Source organism: Folsomia candida, unplaced genomic scaffold (assembly GCF_002217175.1).
Source record: "Folsomia candida strain VU population unplaced genomic scaffold, ASM221717v1 Fcan01_Sc002, whole genome shotgun sequence".
In the NCBI taxonomy this organism is placed as follows: Eukaryota; Metazoa; Arthropoda; class Collembola; order Entomobryomorpha; family Isotomidae; genus Folsomia; species Folsomia candida.
This window is the reverse complement of record NW_019091194.1, coordinates 1,370,329-1,382,421: the sequence shown is the minus strand read 5'-3', so window position 1 is coordinate 1,382,421 and position 12,093 is coordinate 1,370,329.

The following is a 12,093-nucleotide window of genomic DNA, read 5'->3' as shown; positions in this document are numbered from 1 at the left end:
CAGTTTGTCATCGTCAATTTAGACATGGAATGAGAGCGTACGCATAGCCATGTCTTTTTATGGATCGTTTTTATCCGAGGAGGAGGAAGAAGAAGCTGTCGATGGTGCTGGTTTGGTTCTCTGTTGGTAATTATTTCTAAATCGTGGCACTTTTTGTTTTACGAGAAACAAGTCGTGACTCTAATTTCATTCCGCTTGTCTTGTCTCCTCACAAATATTTTCAGGTAAGTAAGGTAACTTACCCGCAGACTTTTGCTGGCATACCAAGAATAACACAATTCATTGCATCCATCCATTTCCATTACGGGAGAAGAGGAGGAGGACAGAATAAGACGGGCTGCCTAGGCCCAATTAATTTGAGATAATGGTGATGATGATGACGCGCAAAAAAGTGGCTAAAGATATGCACGCATAAGTATGTATTGTCGATAGATAAGTAAAGTTGAAGGAATTTAAATCAATCCTGATACATACATACGCATCATCAGGCTGGACTTAGGAATTCTTGACGATTTCCAACTTTCTACACGTCATTATGTAAATATGTTATGTGGTCAAATAATTTCCTCATAATTGGTGGCGAACAGGTGGTGGCGTGGCATGGTGATGGTGTGAGTTTTGATGATAAAAAGTGCAACTAAACCAAGCACATCCATCATCACTTAATAAGAAAGAAGAAGGAAAGAAATGAAATGAAATGGTAAAAAAAATTTGAGTGAATTTCTTTTATCCGAGTCTTGATTTCTTCTACGTACGTAGAAAAGACGCTGCAAAAAGAACGCGAGTTAAATTGAAGGTGACCTGACACGCAGGTAGTAAGTAAGCACATAAAATCATTCCGTCATCTCAGTCCAGTGGCCGCGGAAGAAGCTGTGGGGACATTAATATTGTAGGATGGGGGGAGGGAGGGGTTTATATAAGATGGGGAGATGATGGGGACATCGAACAACCGTGGGCACATTGTCCCTCTGTCTTCCGCGGCTACTAATTCTGGCTCCGCTAATAGATATCAAGCACTTCTTCTTCGTCCATGTGAAATCTCTTCCACCTTCTCGTTAAGTATTTCATTTTGAATTTCCACCACTTTTTTTGTCCTCCTCCTTCTCCACGCCATGCAGTCTGGAGTAACTTTGTCGTCGCCGAAATGACTGTCATATTTCAAACTGAAGGGCCACTACTGGACTTTTGAGTCAAAAGGGTCTTGCGACATCAACGAGGTACACAATAGAAGTGTCCATCCATCCATCTGTCAGCTGCCGAGAGGAAGAAAACCTTGCCTTGTGCATGTCCTTTAAATTTTTCTTACTTTTATTTTATAGACTCCACGATGTCCGAAGACTGGACATACCTTCACATTTCTCTCAGGCTAATATTTAGTATAGGATTGGATTAGATGAGACACGCCGTGGTAGGTTTATGTAGAAGAAATTCTAGTACAATACGGTACGGAACACGGTAGTTTATATATTTTTATGTTATTTTTCTGGCCTGGGGGTGGTCTCTAGTTTTTGGTCCTTACCCAAAATCTGTAAAATTTTGTGTATTTTATTTCATTTTACATCCCTTTCCTTACCTTTCTCTGGGTTGATCCTTTGTTTAACTAACAGATTTATGTACATCCTCCTTCTTCTTCCTACCTGGTTTTTGGTTTTCATTCATTCTTTCCTTCACGTGTTTCTGTATCCTAACCTATTGTGTCCTAGTGAAGTGGATGGATGGATAGATGGATGGATGCCAATTTGTGACATGACGAGAAGAAGGGCATGACGATGATGACATGACATGACAGCTCCCCCGATGTCGGAGGTCTTTACAGATTAGGCTCATTTTTGAGGAAATTCTTGTGGCTTGTAATTCCTCATAATTCTAAGTGATCTATTCCTGTTATTTACTTACTTCTTACCTGTTGCGGTGGGATGATGGGTGCTCTGCTCTGCTCATTAGAGACATTTCTTGTATGTAGAGTGTCATCCATTTCGGACCTGTTTGTGGCATTATTAGGAGAAGGAGAAAATATCTGTGTCTTTGTCACTTTGACTTGCATTTAATGTTATTCTGTCAACTCTCTCGTCGTCCTTGTCGTTCGTGGAGGAGGATAAGGTTTGATTTTCTGCCTGTCCTACAGCACCCCCAACCCGACGACAAAACTTCGTTTGACGACATCGGAAGTTATACGAGAAGGGCGACCCGTTTCGTGATTGACAAGTCCATTTATTTCTTATTTATCTCGAAATTATTTCGCCCCCACGAAAACCACCAGCCAGCCAGACCACCACCCCTATTACGAAACATCACTGACTGACCAACAGATTTTGTCCGTAAGTAAAAGTCCGACAGCCAGGAAAGTTCGGATAGTGATCCGTCCGTGGCATTTTCCGGAATGAAAGATGACATGGTAAAACAAGGCACGAAATCAAACTAAATGTCACCACATCATGCATCATCATCACTCCTCTGGCATCATCATCATCCATCAATCTACCCCGTTCTGGAGGAGATAACAACTAATTGAAACATTTGAATTTGGTGGTGTCTCGTTTCCTCCTCGGCTGATCAACCTTGTCGTCGTCATCGTCGTTTCGTAATGTGACGTGCGATGGTTTGGATTCTGATTCTGGGAACGTGACGACGATGACTTCTCCTCCAACCAAAGTTAATTGAATGAGGGGGAAGTGGAAACCAAAACGGAGAATGGAATCCTGTCCCGGAGTAAAGAAGAAGCTATAAAACTAAAAAGTCTAACTTATAGAGAGAGGAGTCAAGTCAAGTCGGAATTGGATGGGAGGATTGGATCAGAAATCTTCTCTGGCCGAATTTAAAGTGATGCCAACAACCATATGCCAAGAAGAGTGGTGGGGTCAGTGGCCGCGGAAGGGTGAGGGGACAGAGGGACAATGTCTCCAGGGTTGTTCGATGTCCCCATCTTATGTAAACCCCTCCCTCCCCCATCCTACAATGTTAGCGTCCCCCGATGTCCCCACGGCTTCTTCTGCGGCCACTGCGTGGTGTGGTGTGAATGCAGTAAGTAATCCTTGTTGAATGTAATGGCGGATTGGATTGGATCCCTTCAATTTCAATTCGAATTCTCCTCTCTCTCTATTTTTCGTTTCGGAAAATAGTGTGTGCTGTGCATGCTTCGTGTCTAAACTGCCAAACTGGAGGAGAATCCGGAATGATCGTGGTGCTGGAGAGAGGCTTTGAATTGGACCAATTTTGAGAAGAGAAAAGACTGCACTAATTCAATCTGGACACTTTTATTTTATTTTATCATCTTCCCTCTAATAAATGGATCTCATGACCTGGGCACACAAATTATGGGAAAAAAGGGCAACGAGTCTTTTTTTGGCTGGGTGGCGTGGCGTGGGGACGGGATAGCGTGACAGGAATTGGGCACTGAGGAAAATTGAATTGAATAGATGTAATGTGTAGGATTGATTTTTAGTTAGGGGATGAATATAATATGGAAAATTTTGTGAAAAAAGGGGGTGAGATCATAGGTCACAGGTAGTGCGAATTTCGATTAATTGTTAAAGACTGCAATAAGTGTAAATTCGCATTTTTGCATCAAACTCGAAATTTACAAATTAGATGGCCTTCCTTTGGCATCTAAATAACATATTACAAAATATAACTTTCTCATTAATTAAGTATCGTCATCAAACCTATACAATTTTAAATAAATCTCTGTTTATCCATTTCCACTCCTCTAATCCTAAGGTTGACAACTTATTTTTCCCAAAAAATATGTTTCCCTAATAATAATAATTTCCAACTTTTCCTCTTAACGGGTGGGTGGACTGGACGGGAAGAAGTTATCCCTCTCTCTCCGTATTTGTTTGGTTCGTACATACTCCGGACGGATGTTGGCTTAAGAAGAGAAGGAGAGAGAAACCGAGAAAGCAAAAAAAAACAGAGAAAGGAAACCTTTTAATTTTGAAAAATCGGGGAAAACATCCCAAGAAGCAGAAGGAAAGGAAGTAATGTGGAAAGTAATAATGATGATGATGGTTATCGTCCCCGTCCCTTCGCGCTCTGGTCGGTTTTCGGTTGCGTTTTCAAGAACAAGACGAAGCAAAAGGCAAGGCAAACTGGGAGCAAATTCAAACCAGAAACCAAAACCAACTTACAACTAGAACTACCTTTTCCTTGGTGGTAAGTAAGAGAGCGAGGAGGATGAGATTTATGAGTCAGTTTCATTCTTTCACTTGTCCATAATGACTTATAGCTTTTTTTCTCTCTCCATTCTCCATTTATTTCCTTTCCTCCTCCTCCTACTCCCCACATTCCAAACTCGTACCGTTTTTTTGTACGAAGCTCCCTCACTATTTTATTTTTCTCCAATTCTGTGCCAAATTTACAATTGGTCTCTGGGAGAAGAAGAAGGATTCACTTCTTGCAAAGAATTCTACTTTACTCCTTTTAATCACTGGATTGAGAGCCAGAAAGAGAAGAAATAAATCTGGCCTGGTGTAGGAAACTGGTACAAATTGGAGGCATAGATAAGAAGACGAATAATCCAATCTGTCTCAGTTTTTTCAGAGAAAACGAATGAATCGATACGAGGAGATGAGATGAAAAGTTTTGAGATGTGGAATATTTACGAGGAAAACTTGAGATTATGTTTTTTTCTTGTTTTTTAATGTGTGGAACTATTTTCGGTGTACATTTGCAGATTAATAATAAGGATGATGAAAAGTATGTAAAACTCTTCTGATGTAGGGAAGACGACCAGTGGCCGCGGAAGCTGTGGGGACATCTGGGGACATTAACATTGTAGGATAGGGGAGGCAGGGGTTTATATAATATGGGGAGATGATGGGGACATCGAATAACCGTGGGGACATTGTCCCTCTGTCCCCACGGCTTCCGCGGCCACTGGGGACGACCGGTGGATGAGATGATGATGATTGTGGTGCGTAGTAAAATAATAAATGAGACGAAATTGAGACCACGACGGAGATTGGATTTGTGTGCGGATACTTATTACCAAACTTTAATTGAGCGTAGGACTACTAAAAAAGTCATTACTTGACATGTCCACATCCACATTCGTTCATGGCTTACAGCCTTCCGTCCACATCCACGTCCACGTCCACCCATGATGACTCGACTTTTGGGCACATGCACAAAATCTCAATTATCCTCTCCTCAAGAGTTTTTTGATTCCGTGAATAATTTCTAAAATTCAATCATCCCACCAAATAATTTAGTCGTAGGACGTAGGACACATCCCAATCCCACAAACCAAATGTGTGTAAGCGGATGAAAATGAAGATGAAAATGAGAAGAATTGGATTGGATTGGTTTCTAGAGAGAGATGAGAAAAGCTAAATATAAAAAAAATCTCGGTTTCACTGGAAGGACGACGACGACTACATTAGTTTCGAGTGGATTTTACTTTGGCTCGTGTTGCTGACATCGAGCGAGATATGAACTCTCTCTCCGTTGACGAGATGACGGATTAGAGAGAAAGGAGAGCGACCAAGAATTTGGGGAGAGGACAGAGCTACGAAGGCTTCATCTTTTTTAGGGAGACCTGGAAAGTGTCACCACTACGACCACGAGTTGTACATATACGTCGAAAAGGGGGGAGGACGACATTTTCAATTATTTCTTCTTTTTTATCCCACTACGACAAGTATAATAAGCAGTAAGGATCCAATCCTGTGGGTCCGGTCGGTCTCTCTCTCTCATTCAAATTGGATCTCTATCATCATCATCCTCATCCCGTAATCCCTTTTCCTTCTTGTGCCGAAAAATCAAATTAAATTGGCTCTCACACATTTATTTGATATGGCTAACTCGAAATATACCAAAGTCCATCCTCCTCCGTTTTCCAGAGATAAAGTCAATCCGAATTAAAACTCTGTAGTTAAATATCTAAATTTTGGTTTCGGAGATGTCACGTCACTCAAGATTCCCGAAATGAAATCTTTTCGGAATTGGATTTTCAACTAAATAAATAAATATGCTACCCATCACATCACATCACTCCCACTTTAGGGTATAAAAAATATATAAATAAAATCAAATCGGGGAGGAGGAGTGTGTAGTAATAATTGTATTAACAAGAGGAGAGGAGAGGGTGGCTTGTTGTGCATACAGATCGGTCGGTGGGTGGGTGGGTGGATGGCTGACATTCTAATCTAATTTTAAAACGGGTCGTCGTCCAACGTGCGGGTGCGGGAGATAGTGAGTGACATGCAGCCAAGCCACGGATGGATGGACGGGTATCTCTCTTTCGGAGAGATAAATGAATTTCGGAGTATTTACAAAAAGTAATCCCAAAACGCGGGCGGCGGCGGTGGCATAAGGCTCGACTTCATTTAGCACATCATCATCTAAACACACTCCTATTTCCACTTACTTACTACTTGCTTGCTCTATTTACAGAGGAGATGGTACACAGAGAGTTGACATGTGTGGTGAGATGTGTCCCGTTTTAGGAGGAGGGGAAAGGATGTCCTCAAAAACGTGAAGAGATTAGATGTATCGGGTTGGGTGGAAATTAAGAAAGGCATGTTTTTCAGGGGAAAATGGTTCAAAAATCGATGGGAAACTATTTAAAAAATAGTAATCTGATTAATTACGTGATGGGAGTAAGTTTGGGGAGTAGGGTTGGATGGGAGAAAGTCGATTTGTTAAGTTAAGACGCCAAAAATTTTATGTTGTGTAGATTAAATATATGTTGAACCAATATTTAGATGTTTGGGCTAGTCAGCAGCATTAAAAAAAATACATTTTAATTCAATAGGTTATCAGATTTTGTTCTCACTCTTTTTTAGTGAAAATGGTTAAAAATCGATGAGGAAACTATTGCAAAATGTAATCTGATTAATTACTTAATGTGTTAAGCTTGGAGGTCGTGTTGGATGGGAGAAAGTCATTTTGTTAAATCAAGACGCCAACAAATTTTATTTAGTTATTTTAAAATAATTATTAAACCAATAAACAGATGAGGCTTTTCGAAGTTTAGAAAAAATGCATTTTAATTAAATTTATTATCAAATTTTTCTCTCACTTCTTTTTGGTTGACATTATTAAAAAATAAGAGAAAGTGAACCCTTCTTTTTCTAAAATGATGGAAACTAAAGAAATAAATGAATTTTTCTCTCTACTTTTCTAGATTTATATTATTATTTAGCTCCTAAGTACTTTCTCTCTCTCTCTTTGATGTCGGATTTCTATTTAATCCTCTTTTTATCCGCCTCTTGTGGTTGACTGTGATGAACAAGTAAATAGTAAATATATACCCACCCACCCCATACCGAGGAAAGGAACCCACAATTTTCCTTCATTACGTAACATTGCACAAAATCCGAATCAAAGGAAGGAATCTGACAAAATCCTACTTTAATTACATATTTAAAAAAATATCGGGATAATTTCCGACAAAATTTCGACTTCAAAATTATTTCTGTCTTTACTTCAGCCCACTCAACGGGTCAACGATACACATAATTTCATGTTCATCATCCACCAAGGTTAATACCGCAGTTAGTGTTGCATGACATTTATTTACTTGTCCGTCCATGTAATAATCCTTTCGTAATCAGTGGCCGCGGAAGCCGTGGGGACACGTGGGGACATTAACATTGTAGGATAGGGGAGGACGGGGTTCATATAACATGGGCAGATGATGGGGACATCGAATAACCGTGGGGACATTGTCCCTCTGTCTCCACCGCTTCCGCGGCCACTGTTTCCTAATCAAAGTCGCCTCCTTTAGCGGATGGGAGTACATTTTCATTTCTGCATGTAATCTAAACCGTAATGATATTTAGTCTTTCTCTATAAATGCACGTTATTAAACCAAATCTCATTATCTCTCCTGTGACCTAGGAAAGGTCAACCGACATAATTATCCCAACAAAACAACACCAACACACACAACACTGGTGGTAAAATGTGTACCCATAACATGCCTTCTATACACATAAAAGAGTGTTTATTTGTCAATTTACCCTTAATTGGACATCGTCATTGTTCCCTTTGTCTGCCTCTGACTATTATTATGATTATGAGACGTGATAGCTCTATATATATACATTCACAATGTGCAACGTAACCCAGCACACAGCAAAAAGATGCAACTCTCTGGCACTAACAAAAGGGTTTAGAATTTAAAGGGAAATTTGAACGAGGTTTGCTTGATTCCCGTGGGGTGATTGGACCCCCAAAAAAATACACCGACTTGATTATGTCACCCTTGCCATGTGATACTTTAAAATGCCAAGGTTGAAGAATTTAAATGGACTCGAATGCAGTCCTCATTTCCTTCTATTTTATTGCGTACCGTACACAGTCGTGGTCGTGGTCGGTCTTCCCTTCCGTTTTATTTAGTCCAGGGAGACCCATAAAATAAAAGTATCGCTTTACTCTACTGATGTGATTCCAGGTCGAGATTTCAGATAAATTATGCAAATCATCAGATCGGAACGAGACTCATCCGGCCAATCTAATATAATAATATGGGTGGATCTAGTGGTGGTGGTGGTGGAATACGAGATGATGACGCCCGATACGGACGACGAGGATTGAACAAGTTTATACATTTTAAAGTCGAAATCAGGACTGAAACCGACTGACTTTTTTAAATCGGGGAGGACGGAAAACGCCACGGGACCGGATGATATGTATTCGATTCTTGATAAGAGAGAGAAACCCACTGATAAGTCTGTACTCTGTACCATTTCTTTAAAAAAATCAATATAATGATATGATACATACGTAAATAGCAAATAGCAAGAGGGGGAAGCGGGATATAAAATCGTTGTGCAGTGCACAAACATCTTTAAATTTTTAAATTGAATTTCCACCACCCGATAAGAGAAAAAAGGGTCGTCGTAATTTTGAAAAAAAGTTTCGTTTCGTTTCGAGAGGAGGAAGTTGGTCCGTGTGGGTGATTTATTTGGTGAGGTTTTTTTTTCGGGAGGAAGTCTCCCTGTCCGGTGGGTCGGTTGGCTGGCGGATAAGGATGAGAAGAAGGTAGTAGTAGCAGAATCTCCGGCAATGGTGGTGGTGGTGGGAGGTTAGTCTTCTTGTGTCGGATGGGAGAGGAGGAAGACAAAAGGAATCCAATTTCGGGGACAAATTGAAATGGGCCGACTTATCAAATCTCTCTTTATCCGTCGTCGTCGGACTGGAGGCACTACCTCCACCACCGCCCAATCTCCTCTCCTTCTCCTGCTGGACCACGGTTGCGCCTTTTGTTCTCGCTCCTTTCTCCCGAATCAGCACTTTCTCCGGAAGAAGGAGAGAGAGAGAGAGAGAGAGAGGCAGAGGCAGAGGTAGTCGTGGTTGGTGATATGAGGACTCTGAGCAGGAGTAGGGATGCATGAGATATGTAAAAGGTTTACTTTTAAGGCTGGATAAAATTTTTGGAAAGTTTGAAATAGTTTTTGAAAAAATGAGGTAAAATTGCATAATCTGAAATTAGAGTAAGGGTTTGAGATGGTATTCATTCATCATGTGAGGTAGAAATTGAAAATGGGGAAAATTTTGAAATTTGAAGAAATTAGAAAAATTGACTGTACCTTCTTAGCATGACGAAAATTGAAAATGGAGAAAATTTGGAAATTTGAAGAAATTGAAAAAATTGCGAAATATGTAAAATTAAAAAAATCGACATTAACATTCTAGCATTTGATTTGATTTATGATGAAACAAAACCCTGAATGAAAATGATTGATTCGCTTTTGCATACAAAACTTGAGATTTTTTCACTAAAATTTTCAGAGAAAGTTGACTCAAATCACTTTATAAGAAAATTTGAGCTTATGGATAGTGTTTCATTTTCTTACGGAAATCTTATCCCATTCGAATATTTTTATAGGGGAGCCTGAAACAAGGAAAAATTGATCGATCAATCAATGCGACATCAAGGAACCAAATGGGCATATGTTTTCATACACTTATTTGCGTACATTTAAATTCAATAAGATTTTGTGATGGGGAGAAGGGTCACGTGCGTGGGGAAGGGGTCTGAATATTTTATAAGCTCTGATGGATTTCGAGAAACCAACTCGGTCTGTGCAATGATATATTTTTTATCAGATCAGTATTAGTTAAATGTTAAAATTGGGGGAAGGGTTGCAATTATGTTTCGTATTTAAAAAATGTAAAGATTGTGCGTCAAATGGAAAATTTTATGAGATCTGTGATAATATTAAGCATTTTAGGTAAGATCTAGCACACCAAGAATAATTTTATTAAAATTAATCTTAAAATTACAGTTATAAATGTTTAAAATATTAATCCAAATTTAGAAACTGAATTAATTTAAGGGTAATTTTGCGACATTAAAATTATTATGATTTTTCACATTTTTTGTTACAATAATAACAATTTGTAAATATTTTGCAAGTTTTACGTGCCAAAATTCTATAGTAGTTTTAACTGACGTAACAAATGTCCTTGAAAAAAAAATCATGATACAAATTATGAACAAATAACAAACTACACATGCTATACATACTCCACACAAAATTTCAAATCTCATCAAAGCAAAAATTCACACCAAGTAACGACACCAAAGATCAAACCAAGTCTAAAGAAATTAACGCTACCCTTCAAATTGATATCTGCAGCAGGAAGGAGGATGATGTGATGATGATGTTGATGATGACTTGATATTTTTAGAAACATAAATACATACGTATGGCAATATTCTCCTCGTTTTTTTCCACATGAAATGAAACAAACTTGTGGTAAATACGACCGACCAGTGACCGCGGAAGCCGTGGGGACATCTGGGGACATTAACATTGTAGAATAGGGGAGGGAAGGGTTTATATAAGATGGGCAGATGCTGGGGACATCGAACAACCGTGGGGACATTGTCCCTCTGTCCCCTCAAGCTTCCGCGGCCACTGCGACCAACCAACTAACGGATTTTTATGGTAGGGATGGAAAAAGAACGTGAGAATTATTACAGGTGTAAATAAATAAGGAAGTCGGGTTTGTTTTTGGAGTGATCCCTTCTTCTGCCTGCTGAAGGGCTCTGAGCTCCTCGGCTAATTAATGGTGGAGAGGTGTCAACTGCCCTCATCCACCACGTTATTAATGGTCACCTTAAAAAAGAAGTGCCGACAGGTAAAAACACACCTTATCATCATCAAGTTATTATCACTCGCGCATCCACTAACACAAACTCTAAAACTAATCTACCGACAAAATTAACAGGTATGTATGAGAAGAGCTAAGGTGATCATGATGATGGATGCGGTACAAGTTTGCCTCTGCAGAAGGTTTGTTATTTTACACTGAGAAACTAAAAAACTTTTGCTTCGGCAAAATCGTAAAAGGGAAAAATAGATGTGATATTGCGGGACCGGAAGTGAATCTGAGATTGCCAGATTTTCAGAAAAATTTCATGAAAATGGTAAATATTTGAGGTATTTATTTATGAGGTAATGTGACACTAATTTATGTACATACCTTCACCTCCTATTATTTTATTACCATGCGTTAGCAGATATACATTCCCGATAAGTCTCATCATCACCATCTTTATGTCATCGTCATCATCTTGATACTTGCGATGGATAAGCAATTATCTCAAGTATTCCGTCCAATTAATTACCATTTTAATACATATTTAGGTATTTATTTAGACCCAGATAACATCAAGAATCCCACATTGTTTCATTTCACTCCTCTTCTGCCTGCATAATAATCACCAGGATAATAAAAGTAATCACAGCCAACAACACGTCAATAATAGGAAATAACTCGCTGGATTTTATCATCACGACGAAAGATGCATACGTACATACATAAATAAGTATCTGACCATAATAATAATAAATAATAATAATAAAATGATCATCAAGAAGGAAGGAAGGATGGACATGGACCCGACCAAGAAAACGAAGGTAGGATTACAGTTTGGCCAACTTGGCTTAAAATATTTTTCTTATTACTCTCGATGAGACTGCACATTCTCAAGGATTCGATCCTACGTATGTAAGCTTGGTTTGGACTACAGGTCTTGTTGTACGACGTAAAAGTAGCTACATTTGGATACTAGTCACCTCACCTCAAGGTCCAAATTAGTTATACTTAAAAGTTTACTCACAAGATTTTAAGTCA